Source organism: Parasteatoda tepidariorum, chromosome 4, assembly GCF_982258835.1.
Source record: "Parasteatoda tepidariorum strain Cologne lab strain chromosome 4, Ptep-v5.0, whole genome shotgun sequence".
Taxonomy (NCBI): Eukaryota; Metazoa; Arthropoda; class Arachnida; order Araneae; family Theridiidae; genus Parasteatoda; species Parasteatoda tepidariorum.
Window position 1 is genome coordinate 11,628,277 of NC_141758.1, and position 6,320 is coordinate 11,634,596.

Here is a 6,320-nt window from a genome sequence, read left to right on the forward strand (position 1 = left end):
TTGCTATCGAACCAATACCTCCTAGATTGAAGAAAGCCAAAGGACGGAAAACGATGACTCATACAGTTAGGCCCAGATTTGCTGATCACTTCTGACGAAGCTTCTCTTTTTCCCTTCTGTTTCTCGACACTTTTTCGTTACTCTTCTACTAATTTTTTACTTTCTACAAATTATTATTATTATTTTTTTTGTCTAGATTAAATGTTCTTAAATTGTGTAAAAATGCTTAATATATTTATTTGTTTTCAGAAATGATTAACAATAAATCAATTCTAACAAAAATAACTGTTGTGTGAATGAAAAAAAATATATTTTTAAGCATTAAATATCAGTTTTATTTTATAAATTGGAAAATTTTATCTAACTTTTTGTTATAAAATGTATGGATTAAAAACAAAGAAATATATTTTTAAAGGGATTTTACACATTTATTATTATTATAGTTTTGACATAAAACTAAGAAAGGGGTCTAATTTTTATAATATGATACTTACATTTTTAGTAGATGATTATTTTGGATTTTAATGATTATGTTTTGCATGTTATTAGAACTAGAGCATACGAAATAAAATAGAAATTGTTTATAAACAATGACATAAAATGAGCTTAAAAAAATTTAGAAAATCAAATGCAGTCTTCAAACAAGGTTTAGATAGTAAAAAAAAACATATCAAAAGCATGATTATAATTTGTATTTTTTTCCTGTGGAAGTGTGATTGTTAGAAGTGATAAACTAAAATTAAAGTAAGCAACCTTAGATAACAAATATTTTATTAAATAGCAAATTCAAAAAACGATAAATAAAATGTAAACACAAATTTTACTGAAATATGTTAAAACTTTCAGTAACATTTAAAAAAGTATAATTTTTACCATCACACTGATAAACTAAAATAAAGTAAGCAACCGTAGATAACAAATATTTTATTAAATAGCAAATTCAAAAAACGATAAATAAAATGTAAACACAAATTTTACTGAAATATGTTAAAACTTTCAGTAACATTTAAAAAAGTATAATTTTTACCATCACACTGATAAACTAAAATAAAGTAAGCAACCGTAGATAACAAATATTTTATTAAATAGCAAATTCAAAAAACGATAAATAAAATGTAAACACAAATTTTACTGAAATATGTTAAAACTTTCAGTAACATTTAAAAAAGTATAATTTTTACCATCACACTGATAAACTAAAATAAAGTAAGCAACCTTAGATAACAAATATTTTATTAAATAGCAAATTCAAAAAACGATAAATAAAATGTAAACACAAATTTTACTGAAATATGTTAAACTTTCAGTAACATTTAAAAAAGTATAATTTTTACCCGTCACACTGATAAACTAAAATAAAGTAAGCAACCTTAGATAATAAATATTTTATTAAATAGCAAATTCAAAAAATGATAAATAAAATGTAAACATAAATTTTACTGATATATGTTTAACTTTCAGTAGCATTTAAAAATAATTCTAATGTCATTTAATATCTCTTTTCTAATGTCATTTTCCTTGAAATGCATCTCACATACCTATAACAAAATGAATACAATATTTAAATGTGCATTTAAAATAAATAGTACATACTATATTCATGTATGAAAAATTAATAGATTTTTGTAGAAAAATTAATAGATTTAAATTTCATAATCAAATAAATTACAATATATTATGGTCAAACAAAAATGTTTAAAGTTTGAGCAAAAATTTAATAAAATACTAAAATTATTAATATTTTTATAAAATAAAACTCTATAAAAATAACTATATATTACAATAGTTTGCGATATGATTGATAAGAACAACTTAATTATTATAAATAATTTATCCACAATTTAAAATAATTTACTCTTAGTAAAAATATAATAAAGAAGCATAATTAAATTTTTAAAAATAAGAACAAATATTACTCACTTTAGAATTCTTTGCAACTTCAAAATCTCTTGGCATGGCGGCAAGCCATTTCTTACGTATTGGGAAATCCAAAATTTAATGCTTTTGTACCATCAACTTTGTAAAATCCTCTGCAGTTTGGTACACAGCACTCATTGGCAATTATCCATAACACTAAGAATTAAATTAATGCTGACATTTACAACATTTGTTGAATAAATATAAATTTTACGAAGAACGTTGACACCAGAACACACACGGTTGTTTACAAATTCAAATCAAAAATATTCGCCAATTGGCTGAATGCCGACACAGGTTATAATACTTGAGAATATCGCCAATGGCTCGTTTGATCAGATTCGGAGTTTTTCGTAAAAATAGCTACCCTGACTGGTTTCCCTCTGGGCCTAACTCTACTACGTCATCATCGCCTATAGTAACCCGTCGTGAGGCTTGATTCCTTTCTAGGAGGTATTGATCGAACACGCATTATATTATACAGTTCTGCCGATAACAAGACAGTAGCCTGTAAGAAACTATTTAAAATAAAAACAGAAGGTGACTAACTCTTAGTCAACCCTGCGGAACCTTTTAAAATCAGATATCATCAACCGCAATCGAATTTCGCCAATTAATAATAGCAACTATCTCTCACTCCTTCTTCAGCAACAGTATTTTCACGCAATGTGATTGTTTTACCTAACCTTGATCGTCCAACTGAGTTTCGACTTAATTACATTCAAATATAAATGAGAAACGCAAAAAAGAGAAGAAAAAATAAATAAATAAAAACCACAACGGAAAAATTGATCATTTTTCCTTTAACAGCAGATTTGATCGGTTAACACAAAAAAGAGCTTGCATTTTAATAATTTCTTAACAGCAGTTTAACAGACATTGTAATGCTTAAGAGCTTATTCTACTTAGAAATAAATTGAATTGATTTATTTTCTAATTTTAAATAAACCATTGAATTAGAAATTTCAACTTTGAGTATGCAGAGCCAACAAGGGTTGAGAAAGTGGGCCTCTGCCCAAATGCTCTAAGAAGCTTTATGCTGGTGATATAAAAAAATTCAATTTTTAGCAGAATTGATAATTTAAAAACTTTTTTTTGTTTTATAATAACGATGAAGTGGAAAAGAAGGTAATAATATTCTGATGTCTAGGGAAAAAAAAACTTTGCAGGCTGGTCGTCACAGACATGTTTCGCGCTTTTCTTAAAATAGCAGAGCTTATAAATTTATTCAGCTGCCTCTTTTGGCGAAATGTTGGTGAAAAAGTACGCGTTGTAGTAGTTAGAGTTCTAAAATGATGACTCATTTAGAAAGACGCACCCCGGACAAGCCACTACTTTAAATTTTAAAATTTTCTACGTGTACAAAAATCATTTGATTCTTGGCGATGGTAATTGGTGTGAAGAGGTACAGATGTAGCTTAGAGAAATTTTAAGTTCATAATATTAATTGTCTTTGAGAATTAAGTATTTTTTTCTAGCATAGGAAACAATTTAATTTCGGATTCATTAATGGATGTATTAATTAATACAACCAACTGCCTTTGCGACGACACTTGGATCGAATATGTACCTGTACTGATGTAGCGCAGAACTATTTAAAGCTTTAATCGTCAGTTATCTTAGTGAATAAAGAATTTATGTCTTGCAAAATAACAATTTAATTTTGATCTTTTAATACATCAAACGTAAAAACTTAATATTTCATTAATAATTTATATAATAATTCATTACTAGTTTATTATTATTAATTAATAATGGTGCAATTTTTTTTATAAAAAAAATTTTCTTTCAGAAAAATAGATGTCCATCCCGGAAAAAATTAACTGAACCAAGGAGAAAATATGTAGCCATAAGGCCATATCACACATAGCGAAAATTCGTTCAATTCAACCATCAAATCAACCCCAACTTCAACTCCGAGGACAATTAGGTATTATTTACGAGAAATGGGTCTCAGTGTTAAGAAGATGTTGGGAAGATTCGAATATTTAAACTGTATTAGACACATAAATTTGAATTCTTTTACTCATGAAGAAAGCTCATGTCTTATTAAATTTAGATATATTCTAATAAAAGATATAGATACTTAAGTAGTTTATATAAATTATAGCAACAAATATTAGAGGGAAAAACTTATACCCTAATTAGAGATCGTTTCGAATGAAATTGCATTTTTATAGTCAGTTTTGACTATCATAAGTTGGTAATAAGAACTAGCATCATACAAATAATGCTGAATATTGTTAATCATTATTTTTAATGGCATGTGTACTTTTGAAAACGTATTTTGCTTAACCTATTAACGTAAAGGCAACGGGGAGGGCAATAAATGATAATTATAAGAAGTAAATGTAGAATTTGAAAATATTTATTATTAAAAACTAAGTTAAAAATAACAATTTACTACAAATCTAAAAATTTTATAAAATTTGTCGGTATTTTTGCATGAGTTCGTAGTATAATACCGATTTATTGTCTTAACTTTTTTTTTGTCCCATACGTAAAACGGGTATTTAGCACTTAGTTAAAAAGTGAAAGAATAGATAAATAAGTAATTGAATAAATTAATGAAAATGGATGGGAAAGTAAACGAATCAATGAATAAACGAATCGATAAATACCTTAATTAGTGAGTCGGTGTATCAGTGAACTGACTATTGAATCGGCTAATCTACCCGAAGCAAAATATTAGTTAATAGCCGAGTCAATGAATTGAACAGGTGAATCCGCGATTCAGAATATTACAAAATAGACGAATCAGTGAATAGACGATTTAGAGAACGCGTGAACTAGTTAAATAGCGAATAAATTTATAAATAAATAAAAATATTTTTTCATTTATAGTTTGCGGCATGGCAGTAAATTATCACAATTTTTTTGAAACACTATTTTGTGCTTGATTTCGTAACCTAATAGCTAATATTAATAAATTAACACAATCATTGTTGGTTCCACGCATTGAAATTATTATACGCAGGGGTTTAAAAATAAAATCAGAAGTTAGCGAGTTGGACTTGTCTTAATTTAGTAATTTTAGTAGCCTTTTAATAATAGAAGTACTCGTGTACTTATTAGCTTTAATTTTAATCATTAAAAAAACCTACATAATGTATTTTAACAGTCTAGTCCTAACTGTAACTTTATATATCTAATTAAAAGCGGTTCTTCTATAAATCAACATCCAATATTTATTAATACAATGAAGCACTCATGTCTATAAAGGAAAATTCTCTAACAGAATACAAATTGAGCCAAAAAGAATTTTGAAAATATAATTATACTGATTTTACGGAAGTCTATTTATAACAAGTTCAGTAATTTTGCTCTCATAATAGAGCATAAATTTTTCCCCGCTTCTTTCAAATGCTCATAAATAACAATTAAGATCATAGTTCAAATATTAAATGAGTTCAGGTTGGAACAAAATAAACGAATAAAATTTTCCAAGATCGCATGCGACCCTAACCTTGGCGTGTTTGTTGCCTAGGCATCCATTCATTCTTTTTGACGTCAAAATCGAATCATTGATTTGAATATACAACACGTCATCGTGTTTATTTTAGAATGAATTTTTTACACCTCCCAAAAGTGTGAGTGTCTCCAAAGTATTCTTTAGAATTAATTAGAGTGGATTCAGTTTCAGAAGCTCTTTAATTTCAAAGAATACTTCATCTCAACATAGTATGCGGAATACATATATCTTAACATTTAAAATCAGATTTCAGAAACGTTTCATTTAAAAATAAATAATTTTTTAAATTTATTTATTTAAGTTCTCGAATAACTTAATGTTTAAAATCTAAAAATTAGAAAGGTTAAATAATAACAATAGTATTACTAGTTAAAAAAAAACTATACCTCGTTGAAATTAATTAACGTTTTGCAATCTTGCTTGCAAAAAATGGAAAGACATAGTTTGAAACAATTAAAAAGTTAATGTTTTAATTAGATTTATAAAAACACATTTCAAATACGTAACTATAAGCACATGGTTCCAGACAGCTTTCAAAATACTAATTCTATTTTGTCTTCCTCGAATTCCATTCATGCCAACATTACTTGTGTGACGCAAAAATAAAAAAAATCTAAGATCAATGATTATTTAAGAACTTGCTATAAGCCTCACACTCTAACTCATCTTTGGATAAATAGAGCAGTAAGCTAGAAAATATTAATAATAATATTTTTTTAAATTTTTAGTAAGAAAAATTATCTGCAAAATAGCAACAATGTTAATCCTATGAAAAAAATTTACTGCTCACGGTTTCCCTCCCTAAGCCAACAACTTTTAAGGCTGGGGCTGAAATCGCCCCTTTCTAACACAGTCTAACTTTCAGGATTCTTACAAATTCTTCCTTTTGCTATTATATATAATTAATAGAATAGATTCAAAGTTTGTACAG

The 6,320-nt window shown here is 26.8% G+C and overlaps 1 long non-coding RNA gene across 1 annotated transcript; it reads right to left on the bottom strand.

Annotated features, from left to right (window-relative positions):
• Positions 1–754: 754 nt before the first annotated feature.
• On the bottom strand, positions 755–2,204 carry LOC147810695 (uncharacterized). The gene is made up of 2 exons (XR_015432943.1): positions 1,921–2,204; positions 755–1,538 (listed from the first exon to the last, which is right to left on the bottom strand). It is a non-coding gene; the product is annotated as an uncharacterized LOC147810695 (long non-coding RNA).
• Between the last annotated feature and the right edge of the window lie 4,116 nt (positions 2,205–6,320).